The sequence below is a fragment of the Nicotiana tabacum genome, chromosome 22, assembly GCF_000715075.1.
Source record: "Nicotiana tabacum cultivar K326 chromosome 22, ASM71507v2, whole genome shotgun sequence".
NCBI classification, from domain to species: domain Eukaryota; kingdom Viridiplantae; phylum Streptophyta; class Magnoliopsida; order Solanales; family Solanaceae; genus Nicotiana; species Nicotiana tabacum.
In genome coordinates, this window is record NC_134101.1 from 115,365,056 (window position 1) to 115,382,697 (window position 17,642).

Consider the following 17,642-nt stretch of genomic DNA (forward strand, 5'->3'; position numbering starts at 1 on the left):
AGCCAAGTTTTCCTAGAAATTTCGCCCACACGAAATTGCTATTTTCGGGTATTATTTTGGTAACACAGTAGAAGACTGTGGAACGTTCGAGGATCACGATTGTGCTAGTGATGGAGATTCCATTGAGAAGTTATGGAACTGAAGGCTCACGTGGTAGAAGAGATATGTTCACGCTTCAAGAGGTAATCCGTGAAATCCCGTTTATGCTAGTTGTCTAAATTACATGTGATTTTGATACTGGGATTGCTTCCGCTGCATATAATAATCCATCAGGAGTATATCAGTTCTAATATTATTCTTTTATTTTATTACCTTAAAATGAACCCCTGATGAGTTCGTGACATAAAGAAAATTAGCAGTAAAAGAACAAAAGAGAAAAAGAGATGGAGAATGAATTCTGTAAGCACGGATATATTTGCTAAAACAAAGCACATGAGTGGGGATATAAAAACCACGAATTAAGAAAGTGAAGTTTGTTTCATTGAGACAACATTGTAGGCGGCTGGCGTCAACGCACCACATTTAATACAATTTGCCTTTGTTGCTTCCATACACGCACTCCTTAATGAAACCTAACGTCGTTGGTATGTAGAGATACCTATTTATGATGTTTCGTGCCCAAAACAGAAAGTAACATGAGTTGGACTTCATGTCTGTGTTAGGTTATGGTAATTATGTAGGCGATATGTTTGGCCAGCAAGATTTTTATCACGGAACCTTTTTATGAAATTTGGGCCAAAAGTTAGCATTTATTGAAAATTTTAATGATTTTCATATCAATATTTATGCTTTGTGTCAAAAATACTAGTTTCAATTGGATTTACCAAAAAATTCTCATTTTCCTTGTGCCCTAATGAAGCTCCAACTTTGGATGAGATCTACATCCGCGAATTTCGTAATTATCGTTCTCCCCTCTTTTATCCTACATAATGTATATTTTGGCCTTGTCATTTTATTCACTCCTCTATGCAATACTCTTTTTTTTTTTTTATGTATTATTATTATTATTTTATATACTATTTTATGATTTTACCTACAATTTAAATTATGTTAAACCTCGTTATAGATTATATTACATTTATTAAAATTATTATTAGAATATTTCTTTTATAAATTTATCATAAAATCAATCATGCTTTTATGATTTTTATTTTAATATAACGCGCGTACTTAAGTTACATTTTTCTTAATGGTAAATAGGTAAGTTTTTAGGAGTGTATTTTAAAAATGAGATTGTGTTCCACGAATATGCAGGTTAGAAAGATGTTATTCACAGTAATATTTTATCTATATGTGCAACGAGTTTGAAAAAGTATATATCTTTACTTTAATAATTGTAAATTTTTGTACTAACTACATTGCGTATATGCTTAAAAGGTTATCACCATTTCTTATTCTCGATTGTAAAAATAAATTTTGGAAATTTTATTGCTATTAATATAATTATTGATAAGAGTAAATTATTTTCTTTTTACTCTTATTTTGTTCATCCTTTTCATTATTCATCATCATTAAATTAGACGCTTGATTATTATTTTTTATTCTGAAAATAAAATTTAGTTATTTTATAACTAAGTTTTTCGTATAGATATTAGAAAAGATAAAAATATCATGATACTAAAAAGGTAAAAAGAAATCTAAAAATAGAAAAAAAATATTGATATTATAAAGGTCAAAATAGGCATTTTAAAAAGTTAATTGAGAAATGAGGAGGAGAATAATATTTGTTTAAAGTAGAGGGAGAAGTTTGATTTTTAAAGCAAAGTTCGTGGACGTAAGTATTTTCACCCAAGTAACGGCCGATAAGATTGAGCAATTTCAAATAATATAGGGCAAATTTGAACTTAAAATTACACTAATGCTGGTCAATTTCAAATAATATAGGGCAACTTCGAACTTAAAACACAAAACAACATACAACACATTCAAAACAACTAATATGCATTTTTTATACGAGTTTTAACAAAAATTAAGTTGAAATACCTCGATTTAAGATTTTTGGAAAGTTGAAGATTTGGAGATTTGAAGCCGAAACGAGCAACCCACAACGAAATATTGCCATAGCTAGGATGAGGGGCCGAGAATCTTTACTTTTTTGTGGGACGGGTGGAGTCCACATAAGATTTTTTGGTTGTTAATGGAGGGGGGGGGGGCTTTTTTTTTTAAATTGAAGAAGAAGAAGCGCTTGGCAGAACGTGGGAAAGGGAAGGGTTATAATACTCTTCTATATAAAATGTGGTATATAACTGCGCTATATATATATTGCGGTACCAGAACGCTTTTTATATAACAGTCTTATCAGCTTTATATAAAATACGATCTGTTACCGCGATATATATAAAGGGCGGTTACATACTACGTTTTATCTTAATGGACCAAATAGCCGTTAAGGTAAAATGCGGTACTATACCGTATTTTGTATCGAAAAATAACTTTTTTTAACACGTAAAAACGAGTTTTAAGTCAAAATGAACCACATTTAGGCTCGAGACTCAACTTTTGGTAACCTCTTATATTGGTGATCAGTTAATTGGGCTAAATGCTTTAGATGTCATCCTTAGTATGATACTCCCTCCGTACTTTTACTTGGCAGATATATTAAAAATAAATTTTCGTTTTTACTTGTCACTTTACACATATTAAGAGAAGATAATTTTTTTCTGTTATACCCACAATATTTATTGCTCATTTCAAATTATTTTCTCAAATCCAATTAAATATACATCAATTAATATGAGTATCATGGTAAATTATGTACTTTATTTATTATTTTTTAAGAGGCGTGAAAAGTCAAAACGTGCCAAGTAAAAGTGAACGGAGGGGTATTTTCTCACACTTTAAAGTTAAGAAAAGACAGAATAGCCTAAGAGACACTTGTATTTGTTCCGGTTTGTCATCCCGGTTCCTACACTCCATAAAGTTTCATCCAGATACTTCAACTTAATCAAAACAAGACTTTTAAATACCTCTGAAATCATGTGATGCTCACTTGCTTGACGTGGATGACAAATCAACATCCACATCAGATTCTATGCCAAAATAATATTATTTAACAAAATTTTAATTTCATAAACAAAAAATAAAACAAAAAAAGCAAAAAATTAAAATTAAAGAAAACACCTCATCCCTTCTTCAAACCCACCCACCCAACCTTCTTAAAAGAATAATCCACCTGTCATGGCTCCTCCACCATGAGTACCACTACTTCCTTCACCCCTCTTTTATAGAAAGTTATCTATCCATGAAAAATACATGAGCAGAGAATTAAGTCTTTTGAATTTTGACTTATTCCTCTGCCCCAATTTGGAAGGGCTGTGAAAAAATTTAAAAGTTAAAACCACCGGAAAAAATGGAGGAGTCATAGAGAAAGGAAAGATGATATGATGGAAGAAGATATATACACCAAGGAGAAAATCTAATGAAAGAAGGGATGAAGAAAGATGAAAAAAAAGGGGAAGGGAGGGGATCTAAAGAAGAAGACAGGAGAAGAGGCGGGCGGGGGGGGGGGGGGCAGAACGACGGGGAGTCTTCTTTCATACTAGAATAAATGGTAGTATTTTTTATTTATTTATTAATTTTTATGTTTTTTAATAAAAAAAAATCATCAGCTCACGCACTTAATGTGCGTGTAAATTACTCATTTTGTCCACTGCAGCCATATCAATGTCACATAAGCTCGGTCAACGGTTAGAAGGGTTTAAAAGTCTTGTTTTGATTAAGTTGAAGTGTTTGGATGAAACTTTATGAAGTGCAAGGACCGGGATAACATATCGGAACAAGTACAAGTGTCTCTCAGACTATTCTGCCTTAAGAAAACTATAACACTATAATTTCACTAATGCCGGTCAATTTCAATTAAAGTTTTGAACTTAAAAATGAAAAGGTTGATTCAATGAAAAAATCAGGAGTCCATTAGAAGAAATTTAATGAGGACGATTTCAGTTAATAGTATTCTGATTTACAAAAGTTATTTAATTAACACTAGCAGACATAAGTAGGCATTAGATGAAATAAAGTTCCAGCTTCACAATGCATGTGCATAGTGATTCGTGACTACAGAGCTTTCTGTGGCTCAGTTTTGACCAGCTTATAATACAATTCTGGTGAAACCTCTTGCTGCAGAATCAATATTTAATATGTTTTCTATGCCTCTATTCTCATTCATGTTTTTACTTATTTTTTTGGCGAGTGGGTAGGTGGGGTTAGCCCTTTTAAATTATGCTTAAAGAAGTGCATATTTTTATTAAGGGTAAACTAAGTACTAATCTTAGGAGTTGTGCGTGTACCTTATACCCTATATTGATTAGAATAAATTAGTTGACAAAAATATAACATTTAAAGCATGCGTTTGAGTCACAAAATAAATACTATTAAATAAAAGTTCAAGTTCTTAAAAATAGTAAATATTGATCAGGAAATTAGCACATATGTAATGAATTATATTCATTTATTTATGATCTTATTTAATAATGTTTGTTGAAGTTACAAATTAAAACTAAGGCATACAAAGAATACTTATTAGTAATTTGAATTAGAATATCTAATGGATATTGTTTTGTTTTTTTAATTAGGGGCGGCAAAAGGCTGGTTGGGTCGGATTGGATATAGGCGGGCAAATGGATAAATTATCCGATTCAATTAATATTTGATACAAATAGAAATGAGTTAACCGGCGGATAATACAGATATTTATATTGTCCATAGCTTCTTGAATATAATCATTTTTGGAAGAATTCCTAGTCTTTCAAACTTGAGAAACTCCCAATGTGAGTCTTTAAAAATATAATAGTTAAGCATATTGGTTATCCATTTTTAAGTGGATAATATGGATCTTATCCATATTTGACCAATTTGTAAAAAGCTCCATATCCAATCCATTTTTAATGGTTAATATGGATGAATAACTATTATTTTTAATTCATTTTGTCACCACTAATTTTAATAACCATGTATATTATGATTTGTCATGGTTAGATATTTAGGAACCAATAAAAATGGACAGTTAAGTTATTTAGTTAAGCATTAGTTATTATTATCGAATAAAAATTAGTGATCATTTTAGAAAGTAATAATTTTGTAATAAATTCTTTGGACTTCTTAGAACTAAAAATATGGTAATGAAATTCTAGAAAAAGGCTTTTATAAGGTAAACCTTTTAATTGATTTTAAAATTTTAAATATTAAGACTTTTTACTTATTATAATTTTAAAAAATAAAATATTAGTTGATCTTCAAGTCTTAAATATTAGGAATATAACTTAATTATAATTTTATTCAATGTTAAATCTATTTTTAAAATGTAAAAAAGGCAAATCATATTTTGCTAAGCGACTTCTTATTTTTAATATATCTAGCATCAGTATACATGCTTGCACATGTACCCTGTATTAGTGATAATAATTTTTTTAATAATTACATAAAATAACATTTAAAATATATATTTGCATTACATTTTTTTATTTTAACTTTCCCTATTCAATTCTGAAGACAAAGAATTTGATGGCTTCTTGATTAACGAAAATAATGAACGTTTGGAAATTCATATAAGAAGTTAAAACGATTCTCTTATATGTATATGAATTTCTTTTTTGGTTATTTAATTGAGCTACAATAAGCTTATTCCTTCCGTCGATTGAATCTGAGGTCATTTTGATAGCTATAACTTCATAATGAGTTTTATATGGCCAACCAATCATGTAGTCATATACTTCATTATCACTAAGATAATACTTATGTAACTTCTAACATATATTGTTTTAATATTTATGTAGTAAAAAAGTCATTATCAATGAAATCAGAGGTACTTCCAACAAGAAATATATCGAAGAGTTAATACTTTGCTAACAGAAAATTAAAGTTTATCAGAAGCCAAGTCAAAAATTCCTGAAAATTTAGCTTTTTATTGCAATAATCCGACAAAAGGAGGACTATTCAGAGCGAAAATAAATTGATTGTTCTTTGTACTATCAAATATGCTTGAATATTATTAGTTCATTGGTTTTGAAGATATTAAAAAATAAGTACATGTTTAAATTTTTTCTAGTTTCTGTATGTGCATATATGAGATTACTTCGTATCAATAATATTTTGATTGAGCAATCATATTGCTTCGTGTATTACTACTTCGTGCCTAGTTTTTAGGGGTATGCTCTAATATGGGTTGTCAAATTAAATAAAAACAATTATAATTAAATAAGTACACTAATGTAAGAATACTTCATGCCAATATTGACAGGGATTTGTTGCTTTTTCTAACGTACGTGCGGAATTTACAATTTACGTATGTCACGACCCGAAATTCTCATCTTTGAGACTGTGATGACACCTAACATTCTACTCGTTAGGCAAGTCAACGTTAGAGTAAATCATATGCCATTTTAAATATTTCAAGTAATTAAAACCCATTTAAACTGAAAAACAAAATTGAAATAAGACTAAAATGATGTGCGAAAAGATAAAATAACCAAAAATATCTAAGTATAATCCCGGACCTGGAGTTACAAGTACATGAGCTATTAAAAATTCTACAAATAGAGCCTGAAATGAATACAACCGTTTCGAATGAAATGAATAGTAAAAAGGAAGGGAACTTCAAGGTCTGCAGACGCCAACAGATCTACCTCGAGTCTCCAAATGTGATAATCCGGGCTGATGCGCCTCATGTACAACTAGGACCGATATCAAAATCTACACAAAAAGTGCAGAGTGTAGTATGAGTACAACCGACCCAATATACTCCGTGTGTGTCGAGCCTAACCTTGACGAGGTAGTGACGAGGCTATGACAGGACATTCACGTAATTAAACATGTATATATATATATATATATATATATATATATATATATATATATATATATATATATATATATATATATATATATATGTGTGTGTGTGTGTGTGTGTGTGTGTGTGTGTGTGTGTGTGTGTGTGTGTGTGTGTGTGTGTGTGTGTGTGTGTGTGTGTGTGTGTGTGTGTGTGTACGATTGGGAGGGGACATGCGAAAGGGGAACAAGATACGATAGCTACAACAAGAATGACAACATGAGACAGTCAAATAAACCATCAACCAATGATAGCAGATAAACAAAATGAATAAAAACGGCACGACATCACCCATCATGCTTTTACTCTCAACCTCACCATGAAACAATAATAATGTCACGACATCACCCTTTGTGCTTTTACTCTCGACCTCTCCATGAAACGATAAATACGGTATGACATCACCCTTCGTACTTTTACTCTCTTCCTCACTATGTATTAATCAATAAATGAAGCAATAAATGACACGGGATCACGCTTCGTGCTTTAACACTCTCCCTTACCATATAGTAATGAATATAAAAAAAATTGGAAGATAGAACAAGCAAGAATAAGCCTTACGTCAATAATGATTTCAAGATATCAAACCTCAACTTCTACAAATACTCAACCATCACAATTAGTTTCTAAATGCGGAAAGAACGATCAAGTAAGTAATAAACTAATCTAAGCATGGATGTCATAATTAAAGAAGGCAATAAATTACAAGGAAATAAGTCCCACCCGCATGCTTTAACTCAATAACAACACATAAGTACTCGTCACCTCACATATACCTTGTACCCACACATTTAAACACGTAGAAAATAGGCAAACAAGTCCTAATCCCTCAAGTCAAGGTTAACCATGACACTTACCTCACTCTGCAATCAACTCAGAGCTCTACTAGGGCCTTTCCTCTAGAATCCACCTCATAACTAATCGTATCTAACCACAAACGACTCGATAACGTAAAATAATGCCAAGGGAATCAATTATAATATATAAAGTTAGGATTTTATACTTTTCCCAAAAAATCAAAAAGAGTCAATCCCCGGTCCGCTTGGTCAAAACCCGAGATTCAGACCAAAATTTATTTATCCATTCACCTCTGAACCCGATTATGTAATCAGTTTCGAAATCCGACCCTAAATTGAGGTCTATATCCCCAATTTGAAAAACCCTAATTCTTCCCAATTTCTTAGTTTTCTACCATGGCAGAACAAAGATTAAGGTTAGAAATTAATGGATGATGTTAGAAATGAAAGAAAATGAGTTAAAGTATACTAACCTATGAATTGGTAATGACTTTTCTCTTCAAAATCGCCTCTAGGCCGAGTTCTAATGGAAAGATGGTGAAAAATGAGTGAAATCCCATTTTTGAAATATTTAAATGACTGGGCGTCAAGTGTTTATTGCGTTCGCGAGACGCCTGACGCGTTTGCAAAGGGCACTGCCCAGTTGGAATACAGGATCGCGAATTACTCTATGCGTTCGCGTAGGCTTAGCCCCCTATCCTTCGCATTCATGAGCTTGGGCTCGCGTTCGCGTAAAGTAAGTCCATTTCCCCAGCCCCTGCCTATCTAACACTATGCCTTCACGGTTGAGTGGTCGCGTTCGCGAAGAGCAGACTCCCCACTACTCCGCGTTCGCAACCAAAGTCTCACATTCTTGATGAATGAAAGCCTTTCTCGCGATCACGAAGCACATGACACAAGATGCAACAAAAACTCAAGAAACCAGAATTTTTCTAAGTTCAAATCATCCGTAGCCTATCCGAAACTCACCTGAGCGCTCGGGGCTCTAAAAAATATGCATACAAGTTTAAAAACATAAGATGAACTCGTTCGCGTGATCAAAACACCAAAATAACATCTAGAACTACGAATCAGACACCAAAATGAATGAAATTTTCAATAAAACTTAAGAACTTTCATTTTAACAGCTAGACATCCGAATCACGGCAATTCAACTCCGTTGTGCACCAAATTTTGCAGACAAGTCGTAAATGCTGAAACGGACCTATACAAAGTTTCAAAAAAAAAATTCGGACCCGATAGAAACAAAGTCAAACATCGGTCAAACTTGAAATTTCTTTAAATCTTTAAACTTTAAATTTTCAACAAATTGCGATAAATCAAGCTAGAGACCTCCGAATTCGATTCCGGGCATACACCTAAGTCCCAAATCATGATAGGGACCCACCGAGACCGTCAAAATGTAGATCAGGGCCTGTTTGCTCAAAACATTGACCGAAGTCAACTCAAATGAGTTTTAAGGCACTATTTCACAGTTTAATCAATTTTTCACATAAATACCTTCCGAAAAAAGACACGGACTGCGCACGCAAATCAAGGAATGTTAAAAAGAGCTATTTGAGGTTTTGAAATACAAAATTAAGGGTTAAAACTCTAGATGACCTATCAGGTCATCACATTCTCCACCTCTAAAACAAATATTTATCCTCGAACGGACATAGAAAAGTACCTGGACTAGTGAAAAGGTGTGGATATCTACTCCTCATGTCCGACTCAGACTCCCAAGTGGCTGCCTCAATCGACTGGTCTCTCCAGTGCACTCAAACTGTAGGATAACTCTTTGACCTCAACTGTCGGATCTGCCGAGCTAGAATAGACACCGGCTCCTCCTTATAGGTCAAAACCTTGTCCAACTGGACTGAGCTTAAATCTAACACATAGGACGGATCACCATGATACTTCCGGAGCATAGACGCATGGAACACCGGATGGACTGTTGATAAACTAGGTGGCAGTGTGAGCCTGTAGGCCACCTCACCCACTCTCTTAAGAATCTCAAAGGGTCTGATATACCTAGGGCTCAACTGGCCCTTCTTTTCGAACCTCATCACACCCTTCATGGGTGAAACCCGGAGCAATACTCTCTCTATCAAACCATGAATGCGACATTAGGAACTCTATGGTCAGCATAACTCTTCTTCTAGAATGAGCTGTGCGAAGTCAATCTTAAATAATCTTGACCTTATCCAAGGCATCATGAACTAAATCTGTACCCAACAACCGAGCCTCCCCCGGCGCTCGAACCATCTAACTGGCGAATGACACTGCCTCCCATATAATGCCTCAAAGGGAGCCATCTGAATGCTCGATTGTTAGATGTTGCTGTAGGCAAACTCCACAAGTGGCAAGAACTGGTCACAAAACCCCCCAAAATCCATAATACAAGCGCGAAGCATGTCCTCCGATATCTGATTAGTGCGACGGTCCTTTCGTTTGAGGATGAAATGTTGTGCTCAACTCAACCTGCATGCCCAACTCACGCTGTACTGCCCTCTAGAAATGCAAGGTGAATTGCGTGCCTCGATTAGAAATGATAGACATGGGTACACCATGAAGACGGATGATCTCGCAAATGTAGATATCAGCCAACCATTTTGAAGAATAGGTAACTATCGCATGAATGAAATGTGCTGACTTGGTCAGCCTGTCCACAATGATCAATACTGCGTCGAACTTCCTCTGAGTCTATGGGAGTCTAATAACAAAATCCATAGTGATCCGCTCCCACTTCCACTAAGGAATCTCTAACTTCTGAAGTAAACCACCAGGTCTCTGATGCTCGTACTTTACTTGCTGATAATTTAGACACCGAGCTACATATGCAACTATATCCTTCTTCATCATTCTCCATCAATAATGTTTCCACAAGTCCTTATATATCTTGGCAGCACCTGAATGAATAGAATACCAGGAACTGTGGGCATCCTCAAGAATCAACTCACGAAGCCCATCCACATTAGGCGCATAGATACGACCCTACATCCTCAAAACCCCATCATCTCCAATAGTAACCTGTTTGGCAGCATCATGCCACACTGTGTCCCTAAGGACAAGCAAATGAGGGTCATCATACTGCTGCTCTCTGATACACTCATACAAAGAAGACCGAACGACTGTACAATTTAGAACACAACTGGGCTCTGGAACGTCTAACCTCATGAACTGATTGGCCAAAGCCTGGACATTTGATGCAAGTGGTCTCTCACCAACTGGAATGTACGCAAGGCTGCCCATACTCACTGCCTTTCTACTTAACGCATCAGCCACCACATTGGCCTTCCCGGGGTGATAAAAAAGGGTGATATCATAGTCTTTAAAGAGCTCCAACCACCTCCTCTGCCTCAAGTTGAGATCCTTTTGCTTGAACAAATAATGCAGACTCCGATGATCCATGAATACCTCGCATTACACGCAGTAAATATAGTGCCCCCAAATCTTCAGCGCATGAACAATGGTTGCCAACTCTAAGTCATGAATAGGGTAATGCTTCTCATGAACCTTCAACTGCCACGACATATTTGTGATCACCCTGAAAACATCCTGCATCAATACTGCACCGAACCCAATATGAAGCATCATAATACACTGTGTAAGATCCTAAACCTGTGGGCAATACCAACACTGGCGCCGTAGTCAATGCAATCTTGAGCTTTTGAAAGCTCAACTCACACTCGTCTGACCATCTGAATGGGGCACCCTTCTGGATTAATCTGGTCAATGGGGCTTCTATAGATGAAAAACCGGCAGTAATAACCCGCCAAACCCGAAAAACTCCGGATCTCTGTAGCTGAAGTGGGTCTAGGCCAGATCTGAACTGCCTTAATCTTCTTAGGATCCACCTTTATGCCCTCCACCGATACGACATGCCCCAAGAAAGTGACTGAGTCTAAGCAAAACTCACACTTTGAAAACTTGGTATATAATTGCCTATCTCTCAGAGTCTGAAGTACAATCCAAAAGATGTTGCTCGTGCTCCTATCGACTGTGGGAGTAGATCAAGATACCATCAATAAATATAATCACAAAGGAATCCAAGTAGGCCTTGAACACCCGGTCCATAAATGCTGCGGGGGCATTTGTCAACCCAAATGACATCACTAGAAACTCATAATGCCCATACCGAGGCCGAAAAGCTATCTTAGGGACATCAGATGCCCCAATCTTCAACTGATGGTAGCCAGACCTCAAATCAATCTTCGAAAATACCTTGGTACCTAAAGCTGATCAAATAAGTCATCAATTATCGGCAATGGATACTTATTCTTGATGGTGACTTTATTCAATTGCCGATAATTTATGCACATTCTTATCAATCTATATTTATTCTTCACGAATAACACAGGCGCACCCTAGGGCGAGACAGTAGGTCTAATAAAGCCCTTGTCAAGAAAATCTTGCAACTGCTTCTTCAATTCTTTCAACTATGGCGGGGACATACTGTATGGTGCAATAGAAAAGGGCTGAATGCTCGGAGCCAAATCAATACAGTGTCAATATCTCGGTCGGTGTCATCCCTGACAGATCTGCAGGAACACCTCTGGGAACTCACGAACAACTGGTACTGAATCTATGGAAGGAACCTTCGTACTAGAATCGCGAATATAAGCCAAATAATCTAGACACCCCTTCTCGATCATATGTCGAGCCTTCACATAAGAGATAACTATGCTGGTAGAATGGCCAAGAGTCTCCCTCCACTCTAATCGAGGCAATCGCAGTAAGGCTAAGGTCACCGTCTTGGCTGTGCCAATCCAATATAGCATGATAAGGTGACAACCAATCCATACCCAAGATGACATCAAAATCTACCATATCAAGAAGTACGAGATCTATGCTAGTCTCAACACTACAAATAGTAACCACACACGAGTGATAGACACGATCTACTACAATAGAATCTCCCACATGTGTGGACACATACATAGGAAAAATCAAAGAATCACGAGGCACGACCAGATATGAAGCAAAATAGGATGACATGCATGAATAAGTAGAGCCCAGATCAAATAGAACTGAAGCATCTCTATGACAAACTAGAACATTACCTGTGATAATAGCTTTAGATGACTCAACCTCACGTCTAGCTAGGAAAGCATAACATCAGGGCTGGGCCCTACCATTCTGAACCATGTCTCTGGGACGGCCTCTAATTGGATGGCCTCCACCTCTAATGGCCTGACCACTACCTCTAGCAGCCTGATCTCTACCTCTAGTTGGGTGAGTGGGCGGTGAAGCAACCGGTACCGGAACCATGGCACGAGAACCCTATTATTGTGTGCTACTCGATACCCGTGGGCAAAATCTAGCAATGTGCCTCGGATCACCATAAGTATAACATGCCCTCGGTTGCTGTGACTACTGACCCTAGAACTGACCCTGCCGACCTGAGTAACCACCTTAAAAACTCTAAAGTGGAGGTGAACTAATGAGAGCTAGTGGTGCACTGTAGGCTAGCTGGTCGGGATGAGACACATAAGGGCCGCGACTCCTAATGCACTATGTGATGCCTGGAGCGCTGACTGAAATGGCTTGGGAGGATGGCCTCCCAAAAGTACCCCTGCCTCTAGATGAGGCACCACTGAACCCACCGAAATGACGAGTCCTCTTATCAGACCCCTGCCCCCTCTCTTGAGCAAGAACTATCTCGATCCGCCTAGCAACATTTGTAGCCGTCTAAAAGGAAATATCACCCCTGATCTCCTTGGCCATCTGTAGCCTGATAGTGTAACTAAGTACATCAATAAATATCCTCACCCTCTCCCTCTCAGTAAGAAGCAAGATAAGGGCAGGACGAGCTAGATTCACAAAACAGGTCTCGTACTGAGTAACAGTCATACTGTCTTGCTGGAGACGCTCAAACTGCTGTGGTAATGCCCTCTCAATGTGAAAGGGGGGAGCTTCTCTAGAAATGGCTGTGAGAACTGATCCCAAGTAATTGCAGGCAACCCAGCTGGTCTAGTCAACATATAATCTCTCCACCACCTCTTGGCGGAACCATCATCTGAAACAGAGCAAAATCAACCCTATTAGTCTCAAGTATACCCATGTTCTGCAACACCTTATGGCAACGGTCAAGATAGTCATGAGGTTCCTCGGAAGGTGCACCACCGAAGTGAACTGGAAAGAGCTTTGTAAACTTGTCCAATCTCAATAAATCCTCAGAAGACATGGCGATCCTATCACCGGCATATGTCGTAACAACGGGCTAAACTACCCCAGCTGGCAGGGTTGCTAGAGTGTGATACTGGGGAGCCATCTGCTCCGGAGTGTGAGTAGCAGGAGTCTGTGCTCCTCCCGTAGCTTGAGATATGGCTGGTGCCACTAGAAATGTACCGGCCTGGGCCACACTCTCCATAAGGCCTACCAAATGGACTAGAGCATCTTGAAGCACTTGAGTGGCGATAAATCCCTCCGGGACCTAAGCTGGCCACACAAGTACATTCTAAGCTGGAACCTCCTCATCAAAATCTACCTGAGGCTCCACTGCTAGTGCTGTTGCTCTAGCTCTAGGCTGAGCTCTGCCTCTACCGCGACCTCAGCCTCGACCTTTGCCCCTTGTAGGAGCTTCCACCGGGGGCTCTCGGTGATGTCAAATTGTAAATACACTACGTCTTCTCGCCATCTATGAGAGAACAAAAATAGAAGAGTTCAATCATCAATGGTAGAATAAAATCGCACGACAGAGAAAAATAAAAGTGAAACTGTTCCTAAATTCCATAGCCTCTAGAAGGTAAGTACACACATATCCATACCGATCCTCAATACTCTACTAAGCTTGCTCGTGACTCGTGAGACCTAGGAAACCTAGTGCTCTGATACCAACTTGCCATGATCCGGAATTCCCACCTTCGGGATCGTAATGACACCTAATTTCACTCGCTAGGCAAGCCGTTGTTAGCGTAAATCATATGTTGTTTTAAAAATTTCAAGAAATTAAAACCCATTTAAACTGAAAAAAACTGAAATGATATGTGAAAAGGTAAAATAACAAAAAGTCTCTAAGTACAATCCCTGACTGGGAGTCACAAGTGCACGAGCTACTAAAAATTCTACAAATAGAGTGAAATGAATACAACTGTTTCAAATGAAATGAATAGTAAATGAGGAAAAAGGAAGGGGACTTCAAGGTTTGCGGACACCAGCAGATCTATCTCTAGTCTCCAAATGTGATAATCCGAGCTGATGCGCCTCATGTACAGCTGAGACCAGTACCAAAATCTGCACAAGAAGTGCAGAGTGTAGTATGAGTACAACCGACCCAATGTACTCCGTGAGTGCCAATCCTAACCTCGATGAGGTAGTGACGAGGCTATGCCGCGGCACTCGCGTAATTAAACTTGTACAAATGAAGATATATGTGCAACATAACAACAAATAGAGATTAAATTCGTACAATTAGGAGGGGACATGCGAAATGGGAACAAGATATGATAGCTATTACAGGAATGACAATATGAGACAGTCAAATAAACCATCACAATGAAAATGGATAAACATAATGAATGAAAATGGCACGACATCATCCATCATACTTTTACTCTCAACCTCACCATGAAACACTAATAGTGGTACAACATCATCCGTTGTGCTTTTACGCTCAACCTCTCCATGAAACGATAAATACGGCACGACATCACCCTTCGTTCTTTTAACCTCTCCATGAAACAATAAATACGGCACGACATCAACCTTCGTGCTTTTACTCTCTTCGTCACTATGTATTAATCAATAAACGATTCAATAAACGACACTACATCACCCTTCGTGCTTTTACTCTCTTCGTCACTATGTATTAATCAATAAAAGAAGCAATAAATGGCACGACATCACCCTTCGTTCTTTAACACTCTCCCTTACCATGTAGTAATGAATATAAAAAAATTTGGGAGATAGAACAAGCAAGAATAAGCCTTACATCAATAATGGTTCCAAGATCCCAAACATAAACTTCCAAAAATTCTCAACCATCACAATTAGTTCATAAATGCGGAAAGAACGATCAAGTAAGTAATAAACTAATCTATGCATGGATGTCATAATTAAAGAAAGCGATAAATTATAAGGAAACAAGTCCCACACGTATGCTTTAACCCAAAAACAACGACTCGTCACCTCACATATGCGTTGTATCCACACATATAAACACATATCAAATAGGCAAATAAGTCATAATCCCTCAAGTCAAGGTTAACCAGGATACTTACCTCACTCCGCAGTCAACTCAGAGCTCTACTGCGGCTTTTCCTCTAGAATCCATCTCATAACCAATTGTATCTAACCACAATCTACTCGATAACATCAAATAATTCCAAGGGAATAAATTAGAATACATAAAGTTAGAATTTTTACACTTTTCCCAAAAAGTCAAAAAACGTCAACCATGAGCCCGCTTAGTCAAAACTCGAGATTCAGATCAAAACTCATTTACCCATTCTCCCGCGAGCCCGATTATGTAATTAGTTTCGAAATTCAACCCCAAATTGAGATTTAAATTCTGAATTTGTAAAACCGCCAATTCTTCCCAAATCCATAGTTTTCTAACATGAAAGAACAAAGATTAAGGCTAGAAATTAACGGGTGAGGTTAGAAGTGGAAGAAAATGAGTTAAAGTATACTAACCTATGAGTTGGTGATGACCTTTCTCTTCAAAACTGCCTCTAGGCCGAGCTCTAATGGAAAAATGGTGAAAAATGGGTGAAATCCCATTTTTGAAATATTTAAATGACTAGGCGTAAGGTATTCATCGTGTTCGTGAGACACTTGACGCGTTCGCGAAGGGCACTACGCAGTTGGCTTACGCGATCTCGAATTACTATACATGTTCATATAGGCTTACCCCGTAGCCTTCGCGTTCGCGAGCTTGGGCTCGTGTTCGTATAGAGTAAGTCCATTTCCCAGCCCCGCCTATCTAACACTACACGTTCGTGGTTGAGTGGTCGCGTTCGCGAAGAGCATACCCCCACGGCTCCGCGTTTGCGACCAAGGTCTTGTGTTCGCGATGAATGAAATCCTCCCCAGTCCCAGATTCACTTTCATGATTGCGAGTGAGGCTTCGCGACCACGAAGCACATGACACCAGATGCAACAGAAACTCATGAAACCAGAATTTTTCTAAGTTCAAACCATCCGTAGCTTACCCGAAACTCACCTGAGCCCTCGAGGCTCAAAACCAAACATGCACACAAGTCTGAAAACATAATATGAACTCACTCACGCAATCAAAACACCAAAATAACACCTTGAACTATGAACCAGACACCAAAACGAATCAAATTTTCAATAAAACTTAAGAACTTTCATTTTAACAACTAGACAGCTGAATCACGTCAATTCAACTCATTTTTGCACCAAATTTTACAGACAAGCCGTAAATACTGAAATGGACCTATACCAAGTTCCGAAACCGAAATCCGGACCAGGTAGCAACAAAGTCAAACATCAGTCAAACTTGAAATTTCTTTAAACCTTTAAACATTAAATTTTCAATAAATTGCGATAAATCAAGCTAGGGACCTCCGAATTTGATTCCGGGCATACTCCGAAGTCCCAAATCACAATACGAACCTGCTAGGACTGTCAAAATACGGATCCATGTCTGTTTGCTCAAAACATTGACCGAAGTCAACTCAAATAAGTTTTAAAACATGATTTTACACTTTAATCATTTTTCACATAAACACCTTACGAAAAATGACTCGGACTACACACGCAAATCGAGGAAGGTTAAAGGAGCTATTTGAGGTTTCAAAACACCTAATTAAGGGTTAAAATTCTAGATGATCTATCGAGTCATCACAGTGTAAGTAATGAAGAATCTAATAAACAAACTTTAGGTACTAAATATTAGAAAAAATCAACATAAAGAAGTTATAATTATGTTATATAATTTGAATAAGTAAAAGATTCATATAAGATAAAAACTTGATTGATTTTAAAGTCCTAAATTTTATGACTTGTTTTGTAGTTCACAAGGGAAAAGTTTAATAACCACATTCAATGTCCTAAATTTTAAAAAAATAATT